The following is a 14,585-nucleotide window of genomic DNA, read 5'->3' as shown; positions in this document are numbered from 1 at the left end:
TTATAAAGTCCTCTTCTTCAAACTTGATACAAGAGTTACAAAAATCAAGCAAAGCATTCAGTCTCACTCTTTGTTGTTCTCTTACAAGCCACCTCCCTAGTTAATGTCTGTTTCTTTTGGGTGTATAAATACTTTTGAAATATATAAGCAGTTCTGAAAACCATAGTATAGTGTAAAATCATGAAATAAACAATACTGCTAATAGAGAAGCTGAGATAGGAGAAGCAAGATTTCAAGACCCTTATGTTGTACACAGCCAGACACTGTCACGAACAACATAATTAGTTATTACTAATAAAATATATTAAATATATGTATCATACTTACACATGATACATATACATAAATGTATGTGTGTATGTGTGTATGTATGTATGTATGTATGCTTGACATGAAAGCAGAAGAGGACTATAGGAAGGATACCAGTAGGATGGGGAGGGAAGAGGGAAGGACAAGAGAAATGTCTTAGTTAAGATTTTTATTGTTGTGACTCAGGGAGGAAAGGGTGTATGTCAGCTTCTTCTAGCTTGTGCCAAGTTGATATAAAGTTAGCCAGCACAAGAGGCTAATATAGTTTTGAGTATGTGCAAAGTGCCATGACATTCATGTTGGAAAATGCCATGATGAAACCTAGAACTTTGTAAATATCTCTGGAATATACTTCTGCTAGTATGTTGTATGTAACACTATGTAGTATGTAAATGAAGTGTGAAAGTTATACTTTCCACTGAGTCTAAATCATTACTGAAGTTGGAAGATTTGGAAGCAAAATAAATAAATGTGAAGTTTTTTCTCAATTTATTCTTTAAAAAATATACTTCAATGTTAATTATTCTTAGACAAGTTCTATTTTTAATCATGTTTATTTATTGATTTGGGGGTGTATCTTTGTTATGTTTGAGTACATGTGTGCACACATACCATGGCATGTATGAAGGCCAAAGGACAATGTTCTCCTCCCACCTTGTATGTACTAGGAATCAGAGTCAGGCCACCAGGCTAGATGCTAAACACCTCCACCCACTGAGCAATTCTGCTAGAGCACAACTTGCTTTATTCTTACATTAAATAATGATGTTTATGCCTGAATTCTTTTAATATTGCCACAGAAATGTTCATTTCTTTCTGAAGCTTAAAAATAATATCTTAAGTATTAATCTCATCTCTGAAAAATATTTGGAACATTTTTTATTTAACTTCCGTTTCTGCTCTTATAATGTAGAGAAGTAGTATACAACTTGGTAAGTCAATTTAATCAGACATGGAAGATTATACTAAAAATCCCTACATGTGTTGCTTTAGATACATAATTAATGTTAACATTTCAGTAAACTCAACACTAAGGAAGCATTGTAGAATGTCTACCAAATGAAAAATGATTATGACCAATTTTGGCAAGTTAAGTAAGTGTGTGTGTGTGTGTGTGTGTGTGTGTGTGTGTGTGCTCAAACATGTCCACATGTATTTGGGTACACGCATATATGAATGTATATACATTTATGTTCACGTGCATGTAGAGGCCAGAGATTCATAGCAGACCACCATGTACTGAGGCAGAGTTTCTAACTGAACCTGGAGTTTTCAGATTTATTTAGCCTCACTGGCCAGCTTGGCCCCAGAATTCTTTGTCCCCACCTTTCCAGGGAAGCTGGGATTACGGGGGTGGGGGAGGGGTGAGGCTGCCACTCTTGCCAGCCTTGTTATATGGGTGCAGCAGATCTGAACTCCAGTTCTCACACTGTGCAGCCAAACAGGTTACCCAATGAGCTGTCACCCTAGCTCCAATAAGCTATTTTTGGATAACTAAATTTTACTTGCTTTTAAACTTTATAATGTTTTTTACTTAACTTTATAAGGGAGCTACATGAATTCACTCTGGATTGTACATGTTGGGTTCTGTCATTTAGTTAACTTCTTGGAGGATACCATTCAAGACACACAAAGACACTGGCTGCTGCCTGTGTGGAGCTTCGGTCTGTTAGGGAGAGTGGGGCTCGAGCACATGCTACTCTTACACACCTGGAACACAATGAGTGAGCTAGGGAGGAGTGCACCGGGCATTTGAGAATTTAGTGGTAAGAGAGATTAGAGCACTTCAGCAAAGATGTGGCCTTTAAGTCAGACTTTGAGAAGCAAATTGCATTTGCAAAGAGATATGGAAGACATACATCTCATTTACTATCGTGTGTTTATCATACCCACTAAAGTTCAAGCTTGTAGGGTACTGTGTTCATTTCTTCACTTGCTGATATGACATATTGCCTCACAACAGCTCACAGGTTCAGAAGGAATGTCCATTATAGCCAGGAAGATGTTGCAGAGGTCCTGACAGCAGGCACACACACAGCTAGCACTTCCCACATCTGGAAGGTAGCACTTCCCACATCTGGAAGGCCAGGACAAACCACAGTACATTGACGCTCCTTTTTACCTTTTGCCCAGTCTAGAACTCCAGCCACCTACATTGTGGGTCTCAGTTAAACTTCTCCAGAAACGCCATCATAGACACATCCAGAGGTCTGTCTCCTAGGTGACTGTAAGCCCAGTCAACAATGAAGATTAATTCCTTACAGGAATAATGCTACATCTACTAAGGAGATGTATAAATGTATCTTCTTCACTTATGAAATTGGAGTCTATAAGGAGACATATCCAAATGCTAAGCAAAGAGCTGCATTCTAAATTTTATGAAGCTAACAGAACAGAGATCAGAAATGGTCGCTGGAGAATGGTGCTTGCTTACTATGGAGGGCATTCTGACCTTGGTGGACTCAATTTTTTAATCAGTGTCTTTGCCACATTTTACTCAATCATTTTCTTCATGATGTCCTTATCGAAGTAAGGTGGACACTGGCTAATTTGAAAAGAATGAGATGGGGAAATGTCAACTTACAATGTACCGTTTAAGTGGTAAGTATGTAAAAGAAGACATTTCTAGCCCTATGTAATGGGTTGAATGAAAATAGCTCTCCTACACCCACAGGAAGTAGCACTCTTAGGAGGCATGGCCTTGTTGAAGTAGGTATTGCCCTGTTGGAGGAAGGGCTTCACTGAGGGGTGGGCTTGGAGGCCTCAGAAGCTGAAGCCAGGCCTAGTGGCCGGCTGTCTCTCAGCTACCTCTCTAGCACCATGCTGCCTGTGTACTGCCATGCTTCCTGACATGATGATAATGAACTAAACTTCTGAAACTCTAACCCATCCCCAATTAAATGTTTTTCTTCATAAGAGCTGCTGTGATCATGGTGTCTCTTCACAGCAATAAAACTCAAACTAAGACACCCTATCTGGCTCCTGCCCTGGCTCTGTCGTCTACTTGAGATATAAACTAGTGCATACTGCACTAGTGAGCCTTATATTCCTACTTGTAAAACAAACGTAAGACCTCTGCTTCAGATAGTTCACTGTGGATCTCAGTGAGGTTCCTAAATAATGCTACACAAGTTTAAGGTCATTTGCTAAATATATTTCGTTTCCTATGTAATTTTCCTAAGTTGTTTAACCTAATCTAACCTTACCAAAGAGAAAGAACTATTGAACCCAGTTTTACTTTATCCTCGTTTGGGGTGTAGCTGGAACAGGAGGAATAGACTTCTGCTCCCAGACACATGTCCCTTGGGTTGAAGCTTTGTGCTTTAGCAGACCTGGGGAGATGCCTACCTAGTTAACATCTGCTTGGACCATAGCCATTGACCCACCCACAAAAAAACCTAATCATACAGATCTTAAGTTTAATGTTTTGAGGTCCTGACGTGGTTAATTTGGCCAGAATAACATTATCTCCAAATCATGCTACAATAGGGCCACTGGGAATCTTCTTTGAAATAGAAGCTGTGCTAGGAAATTATGCACGTACGCATTAGAGTAAACATTAACAGATGACAGGTTTCTTCATGTCCCATGAATTTTGTCATTTATAATCACTGCCAAATAATTGTTCAAAACGACACAAATCACTTTGAAAACCAAAGTCTGGCTCTGCCAGCTTTAATGAGAAACCTATCCCTCTGAGGCTAGACCACATATAACTGAGGCGGACCCATCGTTTACACAGGGCTTGGGAGTCTATACTGACCACAAGCATATTGGATTTGGAGATTTCTTCTAATCTCTGATCAGAGTTTACACACTAGTCTCCGTTAGGATTTGGCCCTGCATTTAAGCATGGCAATAAATTAAATAATTCACCTCATCTTTGCATTATTTCCCTAACAGTAGATTAGTAAATGACTCAACAAAACATTTTTGTTGAATATATAACTTTGATAGTTTGATAAAGGCTATTATAAACAGTATTGTTATAAATGTTTTGAAATTTTACTTATAAATTGGATTGACTTTGCCTGGTTCCTAGGTTACTGGCATATGATCTCTCAGACAACAGTAAACAAAAAATGTATTGTAAAAATCTTTATTTCAACAAATTATGCCAAATCTTAATAGACATTTTGTTCCAGAGCCCAGAGGATTTTTAATGAAGTCTATAATCTTTATTAGTAACCAAGAACTGAGATTCCGGCCCTTCCACGTCCTTTTAAATTGCGAGGTCCGCAAACCTGTAATTTTCACTTTTATTTTTCAATCTTGAACTGACATTTCAATCTGTGAGGGGAGGGAGGAGGGGCAAAGACACCAGACACCCGAAGTGGGATCTCACTGCTAAGAGCAGCAAGCATTCTGCAGGATCCAGGACTCTATTGTCCCTTAGCATCCCGGCTGCGAATTCGTCCCGGCAGCGCCTCCTGCCGGTCGGAAGTGCGGACGCCAGGAGGGCCCCTCGCCGTCGAGGTCGGAGGCTGGGGACAGGCAAGCGGTCTCGGCAGCGCCACCGCGGCCGCGAGCACGCGTGGGAGCGTGGGCTGCAGCGCTGCAGCTCTAAGAAAGGGAGAGCCGGCCTCGGCTCCCGCCTGCGCCCAGGGTCACCCATGCGGGCATCCGCTCCGCGCGGGCTGTCACGTCTCACCGGGTCGCCCGCATCCCCCCCGCCCCCGCCCGCCCGCCTCCAGCAGCGCGCCCCACTCTCCGCTTCCCGCTCGCCTCTGTCTGGCCCTCCCTCTCCCCTCACCCTCCGTGACCCCAAGCGGGAGTGCGGCCGTCGAGGCGCTGCGGCCAGAGCTGGCTGGTGGGAGATCCGCGGACTCACACGAGTGTGGGTGCGGCCGAGAGGTTTGGGGTCGTGGGAGAGCGGTGTTGGGGGGCTTGTGAGACTTTCCTAGGAGAGGCCCTGTAGCCTTCTCTTTTCCTGTCCACTCTCCCACACCCCCACTCTGTCTTTTGCACCCCACCCCACCCCTCTACCCAGACCTCTGCCTTGTCTTTCTCCTCCTCCCCCTCCACCCCATTTCTCTCTTCTTAGAGCTTTTTCTCCTCCAACCTCTCCACTTCACCTTTCTGCTCCCCATCCTCTAAGCTTCACTGCTTGATTGCTATCTCTCCTTTTTCTGCACCCCAAAGTCTCCACTTGTATTTGTTTAAGTGGTCACCACCTTCAAACCTAATTATTTCTTAGTTCATGTGAAATACGATATCTCAAGCCTAAGGCTAATTTCATCCTCCACCTGTTCAGGGCAGAATAGCTTCAGGTATACTAGAGGTTCTACATAAGTACCAAGTGGACACACAAAAGAATCTCTACACCAAAGTTTTCCACATGGGTCGAGGGGAAGTCCTTTGCTAGGTTTGTTGGTTCTAAGAGAAGCCCATCCACTCCTTAGGAAGGTCAAAGATAATGTGTAGACCTGCCTGGTACCAGCGGCAGTCAGGGGCACTCAGGAACAGGTGTCATAGCAGGGTGAGGCTGGTCACAAGCCAGGCTGGTGGAGAATTGGGCAAAAATCCAGACCTGCATGGTGATGGTCCAAAGCCTGATCTGTGCATCTGGGATTCCAAACCTCCAGAGCTGTAAAGTGGCTCTGCTGATAATCTCATCGAGCCTGCTGCTGTGCCCCTGCCTCAGCCTGCACTCACAGAGGACCAGTGAGTCAGACCAGCCACAGTCGGAGGTCCAGTGGCAACTTCTGCAGCTCTGTCAGGGACCACAGCCCAGCCCTGACCACAGACCAGTGATGTTTCTCTTTCTGCTCTTGGGAGATAGTTACAGATTGGTAATTAAGTTGCATCTGCTATTATGTGCCTTTGCACAATGTATTGGCTGAGGGCTAATTAGCTGATAGTCTGTAAGATGATTGCAAGCACCATAACTTGATAGGATTTGGAGTAAAAATACACAATCCTTCTGCTCAGCAAGTTACTAGCTTTCATCATGTACCAATTAAAGCTGTTGGATAAGCTAAAATCTTTTGTTATTGGAGATCTTTTCCCAAAGCAGTAAAGCTTACTAGCTAGAAGATTCTACTAGCTTGATTTTGTTGTCCCCCATTCCCTTTTTTCCTTTTTTAAGTCTTTAAATTTTTAAGAAATAATTTAAATAAAATACTAAGAGGAGTCTGGGAAAATGGGGAAAAGAAAGTAAGTATCAATTAATAGCATAGAAAAGAGCCTTTTTATGACGTAAATCTGAGCCCTTTAGACCCAGACCCCTAGTTCAAGTTTATGCAGGAATGCTGTCACTCAAATTTGTAGGAGGCAAGAAGCCTGCTCATTTGGTCACTTCCAGTCACATTGTCTTATCTAGACTGGCACCGAGTCTCCTTTCAGTGACCATAAGAAAAGTAGATAAGAGAGTCCAGAGAAGAGAGAAATGGGTTGCCCCCTCAACTCAGAGCTCCACTGTTCCTTCAGTTTCATAGGTGTAGACACCATTACCAAAAGTTTTAGAATTGTTGTTTCAGAATTCACCCTTTAACTAACTCTGTACTGTGCAGCACTGACTCTGATGTAAGCAAGTGCTCACGCTCTGGGGGGGGGGGGGGAAGGGGGGGGGGGGGGGGGGCAAGGGGGAGGGGTGGTGGGATAGACTTGAGCTGATGAAAATGAATAGTGTGGAAAGTGTTTTCATGAAGCAATACACGAGTGTCCTGAGAACCTAGAGTCAGGACCAAGGAAAAGTCCTTCACAGGAGTGACCCTTAAGCTGAGCTGCAAAGGAAGAGATGAAAGGAGCATTGGAGGCAGAGGAAGATCTACAACCTGCACAAAGGTCCAAAGCTAGAAGCGGCTTCCTTTGGAGATGCGCTAAAGCAGAAACAAGTGAGCGGGCAGAGTGGGAAGTGGGTGAATAGAAGCTGTAAGAAGCTGGATGGGTCTGATGGAATGCATTGGAACTTTATCCTGAAGGCTGAGGAGAAAGAACCCCTGGAAGATTTTACGTGGAAACACATGACCTGCTTTACTTTTTAGAAAGAACATTTTTGACAACAATATTGAGGGCATGTAGGGAGGCTGGCTGGATTATAGGGAAAACCAGTTAGAAGATTATTGCAATGGTGCCAGATAGAAGTGACAAGAGTCTGAAGCTTGGGTGGAGATAGTGGCTATGGAAACGAAATTCAGAGATTACAAGGGAAGCGGGAGGGACTGACACCAGAGATAAAGAAGAGCTGCGCTGACTGATGGAATGAGAGCTGGGTAAGGATGAGTGGAGAAAGATTCCCAGGCCTAGGTATTTGGACATCCAGAGGTGCCACTTACTGAGAGGGGAGCTGGTACTGGAACCAAAGAACAGCACGCTCTTTTCTTCCGTTTGGAACATACACTTTGGTGTGTCTGTAAGACACACAAGTAGAGAGGCCAGAGGAATGGACAACTATGGAGTCAACAGGATCTGAACTCAGTAACATTGAAACTATCAATGTAGTCAAGAATATTAAATAGCCAGGCATAGTAGTGTGTACTTTTAATCCCATTACTTGGGAGACAAGAGCAGGCAGATTTCTGTGAGTTTAAGAACAACCTGGACAATGCCAGGCGGTGGTGGCACACGCCTTTAATCCCAGCCCTTGGGGGGAGGCAGAGGCAGGTGGATTTCTGAGTTCGAGGCCAGCCTGGTCTACAAAGTGAGTTCCAGGACAGCCAGGGTTACTCAGAGAAACCCTGTTTCAAAAAACCAAAAAAAAAAAAAAAAAAAAAAAAAAAAAAAAAAAAAAAAAAGAACAACCTGGACTACAGAGTGAGTTTCAGGAAAGTCAAGGCTATGGTCTCAAAAAACCAAAGCGGGAGTGGGGGGGGGGAGGGAAGAATGCTAATGAACAAGTTTAAAGGGGCCAGGGAGATGGTTCCGTTGGAAAAGTGGGTACTTTTGGGATTCCCTGCACCCCAGGGACTGTCCAGGCATGGTCATGTGTATTGGCAAGCCCAGTACTGGGGGTCAGAGACAAATGGATCCCTAGAACTTGCTGGCCACCCAGCCTAGCTACATTAAATGAACTCCAGGGTTGGTGAGACACACTATCTTAAAGTAGGAGAGTGGCTGAGGAAGACATCTGACTTTGATCTCTTACACACACACACACACACACACACACACACACACACACACACACACACACCATACAAACCAAAGAGCAAATCTAATAGACCATCAAAGGCAAAAGAACCTTTGAAAGACGTTAGGAAACAATGGCTGTGACAATAGAAAGAAAATGTACAAAAAGCAGCATATAGGAGATACAGATTATATGCTAACCAATGGCTTGCCCTGCCCCAATGATGGACATGGGATTTATGATCTTGAGCTGCTAAGTGCATGTTCTACAACTGGACCCACACCCCTCTTCCACCTACACACACATTATTCATTGAGTCCCTGTGTTCTTAGAATCTATCAACCCTAGAAGGCCAATGTTTTCAAGTGGAAAACTGTAGCTCTAAAACATTAAGTAATTCAACCAGGGTCCAAGAGTTAGGCAAAACCTCCCAGTGACTATAGTATGTGTCCAAATGCTTGATCTCTCTGATTCAGTTTCATGTTCTGTAAAATGGGATTTGATAGAACCTGCTTTTGAGGATTGTTGTATGGATTACATGAGACCAAATGTCTGGTAGTTATCTTTAGTAATGACCATACCTACCTATAACTACAATTTTTAAGTGTTTGTTTTTATTTATATGCATGTATAGCTGTGTGTATGGATATATGACATATATGTACAGCCTGAGGAGGCCAGAAGAGGCTGTCAAAGTTGCAGGTGATTGTGAGCCACCTGACATGGAGCTAGTAAGAGAAGTCTGGTCCTCTGCAGAGCTCCGAATGCTCTTAGTGGCTGAGCCATTTCTCTAACTTCTGTCTGACACTGGCTCTTTAAAGGATGGTACTAGTGTGATTGGCTCTAGGGCTTTGGGCATGTCGTTCAAGTGCTCTCTCTGCCAATGTGCCCCTTGTGCTTTATGACACAGGTTTTACAAAGTTGCCCAGGCTGGCCTTGAACTTGTAGTTCTCCTGCCTTAGCTTCATGAGTAAATGGAATTTGAGGCTTGCTGCTGGACCCAGCAACTACAGTTTTAAAACAAATGCAATTGTGTTTCCATAAAGTATTCCACATGATCTTATGAGATGTATACATGTCTGTGTAATAAAGTGGTTACAATAAAAAGCCTCATATGGTGGTACAGGCCTTTAATCCCAGCACTTGAGAGGCAGAAGCAAGCAGATCTCTGAGTGCAAGGCCAAACTGGTCTACAAGGCTAGTTCCAAGATAGCCAGGGCCACACAGAGAAACCCTATCTTAAAAAAATAAATAAAAAGAAAGAAAGAAAAAAAGAGAAATAAGCTACAATAGTGCAGCAAATATATAAGCATCATCCCACATCTTACTCATTTCCTGCTACATGTGCAGCTGTAATCTACATATTTTCCAAACAAAAAAACAAAACAAAACAAAAAAAATGAACAGAAAGCTATTATTAATGTCCTTAAGATACACATTAGCTTTTGGTTTTTTGTTTTTTGTTGTTTTAAGAAAACAGATTATCAAACACACTGCAAGGGGGAATGGGCTAGGCAGTAAGTAGAGTACTATTTGTTGTTAGAGCTTTTGACTCATTTACTCTATGGATTTGCTACTTTGTGTTCTCTGACCTATATCCCCCTATCTGACCTATATCCCCCTATCTGACCTATATTCCTCTATCTGACCTATATCCCCCTATCTGACCTATATCCCCCTATCTGACCTATATCCCCCTACATTCCTGCTAAAAGTGTCTCAATCTTTCATAATCCTTAGATTTCTATTCAAAAGTCACTGAGAAAGGTTGAGTTTGGGCAAAGCCAAAAACTGACAAGAATCTAAGTACAGCAAAAAAACATCCTAACAGAAGGAGCCTCCCAGACTGAAGGTAAGAGAAAGACCTTAGAGAATGGATCAGAGCCCCTCCCCCCCACACAATATTTGTATTATCAAAATGAAAAGACCTAAGGAGACACAGAAGTAAATAAATGATTGGTAGTGTTCAGTGATGTGCTATTAATCCTCTAATATGATTAGGGATTTCAAAGTATGGGGACTTTTGATCATGGCAGTTCTTTCAAGTTTTTCTTCATGCTTATTTCAAGGAATGCAGCTCCATATTCTACCCCAGGGCTTCAGGCCACTCACTTACACAGTGAAGGCTCTAGGCAGTTTGGGGAAGGGTTTTGGTACTGTTTTCGTTTTTCTGAGACAGGTTCTTATTGTGAACTCATGTGCACAACCCAGGCTGCCATCAAACTCATAATCCCCCTGTCTCGGCATCCTGAGTGCTGGGGTAAAAGACATGCCTCCCAACATTCAGTTTCCTGTGCAGCATTTTAGGGTAGCAGACTTCATTTAGCAAGACACTTCCAAGACATGGCCTATTTTGATGGTTCTAAAAGCCATCTCTATTAATCATTTTTATGGTGATAGCTACCCCTAAGACAAGGCAAATCTGAAATATCATTAGAATTTATTTCATTGACTTTAAAATAAATAAAGACAGGAACAAACAAACAAACAGACAAAACAAAAACATTTTCATGAAAATTAGCCTCTGGGTTTTGCTCATGCCAGAATGGCAATAGGTCTTTCCAGTGGGGCAGAGTCATAGCAGTATGGGAAACACTGGGTTATACTTTATGATTACATGTGTTTTTATTATTAGACTTTGCAGAGACATTAGTTGTTAATGTATATGGTATGGTTCATGTGCTTTGATGACCAATTCCATATTTTCAAAGTGTTTAAAAGTCTCCTATTCCATAGATAATGCTATCACCGTTTGATCATTACCAAAGTAGAACGGCTCCTCTGGAGAGATGCATTTAACGCTGTCACCATGCTCTTAGTCCTCCCCTAGCAGCCTGTGAATGCTCCTTCACCATGCCCTCTGCCATCACCGACACAGGAAATTTCTACATACTTCTTTGGAAGTTTACAGCTCTGACAGTACCCGACTAATAAAGAAAAGTAGAGGCTCACAGCCATCCATTGGACTGAGTACAGGGTCCCCAATGAAGAAGCTAGAGAAAAGACCCAAGGAGCTGAAGGGTTTGCAGCCCCTTAGCAGGAAAAACAATATGAACTAGCTAGGACCCTCAGAGCTCCCAGGGACTAAAACTCCAACCAAAGAGTACACATAGGAGGACTCGTGGCTCCAGCAGCATGTGTATAGCAGAGGATGGCCAAGTCGGTCATCAATGTGAGGAGAGGACCTTGGCCCTGTGAAGGTTCTATGCCCCAGTGTAGGGGGATGCCAGGGCCAGGAAGTGGGAGAGGGTGGAGTGGTGAGCAGGGGTAGGGGGGAGGGAACAGGGGATTGTTTTAGTTTTGGGGTTTATTTTATTTTATTTTATTATTTTATTTTATTTTTCTTTTTTATTTTGGAGAGGAACCTGGGAAAGGAGATATTGTAAATAAAGAAAACATCTAATAAAAAAAAATTCTGAAAAAAATAAAAAAACAAATACCTGCACCAAAATGAATCCATGGGTTCCTTTTTCCTTATTTATCTCTCAGACAAAACCAAATGTTTGGACAGTGCCTAATATACAATGATGCTAAAATATTTATTATTGAATGAGAAGTATTGGGAAAAAAAAAACCATAATTTCAATCAGAGGAACATATCCTGGTTGTAGACAGATCCTACGGTTCCTTATAGGACTGTAGGGTGTGGATGGACAGAAAGGACATCCCCTCCTGTTGACACACCCACCAGGCAAACACCTATGCCATATTGTTTCATCCCGGCAACCTTAATCATTACCACGAGCTCCTGCGAGTGGAACCATATCTGAATAATTCCATCCGATTGTTTCCATAAGGCTTAAGAAAGAAAACACGACTAGGGAAAAGGAATCCTTAATTATGTCTTAAAAATATGATCAAAAGCAACGTTTAAGAAAAGTGCTTCCAGGGAAGAGCTGAGGATGGTACTCAGGTTGTAATAATCCATTTCCCAAATCCCAGAGCATGTGATCAAAGCTGATACACATTATCTCAGGCTTGGTACCAGGGTGACTCTTTCTTTTTCTTACATTTTTGGAAGTTATTATTCGGATGATTAAGAGGATGAGGACATGCCACCCAAAGGCCAGCCAGGTGTGGGCACTCAGAGCCCTGCTTTGAGAGCTACCACAGTATATGCTCTCCTCTTTTTTCTTTTTTTCTTTTCCTCTCTCTTTTGTTGCTTAATGAAGCTCTAGCTTTGCCCGTTGACACACTATCATGTGCTTTAGACCCTTCTGAGTCAAGGTGGGAGCACAAGTTAGAACTTGCCAGGTGAAGACAATGGAGTCTCCTCATTAGAGGTGGAGGAGACTGCTAGCAGCTTGGCTACTAGGCAAATCGGAGTGATACAAGTTCTCTTGACAGCCTGAGTGTCCAACACTCGATCATTCAGTCAATTGAGGCTAAGGATTTAAGAGCTTCATACCCAATAAGGCTTTCGGCTCAAGCCGGTTAATTAATCCCTCTTCCAACCACACCACCAAAGGAGGAAATAAAGCCTGAGCTTCTAATTCCTTCTCTCTCCTCCCATTAGGTGTGCTAATGTTGACTTATTGCTTATTGTTGGCAGATCTCCCAGGAAGACTGAAAACTTGCTAAACACACTGGTATATTTGGATTAAAAAAAAAAGTAGATGAAAACATTCAAGTCTAGAATCCAAAAGAGAAGAGGCAATGCCATTTGCTGTGGGCTTGTTGACATCATGAGTTGATGGCCCAAAGACTGCAAATTTTACGGCATTCTCAACTCAAATGTTTCATCTGCTTTTATAAGAGGGCAGGAATGGACCCGTCACTGGAAGGTGCTGTGAGGTGGCATTCGACCAAATGATGCTACACTTTCTTTTTTTTTTTTTAATTAGATATTTTCTTTATTTACATTTCAAATGTTATCCCCTTTCCCGGGTTTCCCTCTCTTCCCGGGAACCCTCTATCCCATTCCCCTCCCCCTGCTTCTATGAGAGTGTTCCACCACCCACCCACCCACTCCTGCCTTCCTGCCCTCGATTCCCCTACATTGGGGCATCCATTGAGCCTTCATAGGACCAAAGACCTCTCCTCCCATTGATGTCTGACAAGGCCATCCTCTGCTACATATGAAGCTAGAGCCATGTGTATTCCTTGGTTGGTGGCTTAGTCCCTGGGTGCTATTGGGGGGGGGGGGGTCTGGCTGGTTCATATTGTTGTTCTTCCTATGGGGTTGCAAACCCCTTCATCTCCTTCAGTCCTTTTTCTAACTCCTCCATTGGGGACCTCACGCTCAGTCCAATGGTTGGCTGCCAGCATCCACCTCTGTATTTGTAAGGCTCTGGCAGGGCCTCTCAGGAGCAGTTATATCGTGCTCCTTTCAGCAAGCACTTCTTGGCATCCACAATAGTGTCCAGTTTTGATGACTGTATATGGGATGAATCCCCAGGTGGGACAGTCTCTAGATGGCCTTTCCTTCTGCCTCTGCTCTATGTTTTGTCTCCATATTTTCTCCCATGAGTATTTTTTCCCTTCATGATAAAAGTCTTGGAAAGATCAGGAATTCAAGGCCCATACTTATATATAGTAAAAGCAATATACAGCAAACCAGTAGCCAACATCAAACTAAATGGAGAAAAACTGGAAGCAATCCCACTAAAATCAGGGACTAGACAAGGCTGCCCACTCTCTCCCTATCTATTCAATATAGTACTTGAAGTTCTAGCAAGAGCAATTAGACAACAAAAGGAGGTCAAAGGGATACAAATTGGAAAGGAAGAAGTCAAAATATCACTATTTGCAGATGATATGATCGTATACTTAAGTGACTACAAAAATTCCACCAGAGAACTCCTAAAGCTGATAAATAACTTCAGCAAAGTGGCTGGATAAAATTAACTTAAACAAATGAGTGGTCTTCCTCTACACAAAGGATAAGCAGGCTGAGAAAGAAATTAGAGAAATGATACCCTTCACAATAGTCACAAATATTACACACCTTGGTGTGACTCTAACCAAACAAGTGAAAGATCTGTGTAACAAGAACTTTGAGTGTCTGAAGAAAGAAATCAAAGAAGATCTCAGAAGATGGAAAGATCTCCCATGCTCATGGATTGGCAGGATTAATATAGTAAAAATGGTCATCTTACTGAAATCAATCTACAGATTCAATACAATCCCCATCAAAATTCCAACTCAATTCTTCATTGAGTTAGAAAGAGCAATTTGCAAATTCTTTTTTTTTTTTTTTTTTTTT

This window comes from Mastomys coucha, unplaced genomic scaffold (genome assembly GCF_008632895.1).
Source record: "Mastomys coucha isolate ucsf_1 unplaced genomic scaffold, UCSF_Mcou_1 pScaffold7, whole genome shotgun sequence".
Taxonomy (NCBI): Eukaryota; Metazoa; Chordata; class Mammalia; order Rodentia; family Muridae; genus Mastomys; species Mastomys coucha.
This window is presented reverse-complemented; position numbering follows the sequence as displayed.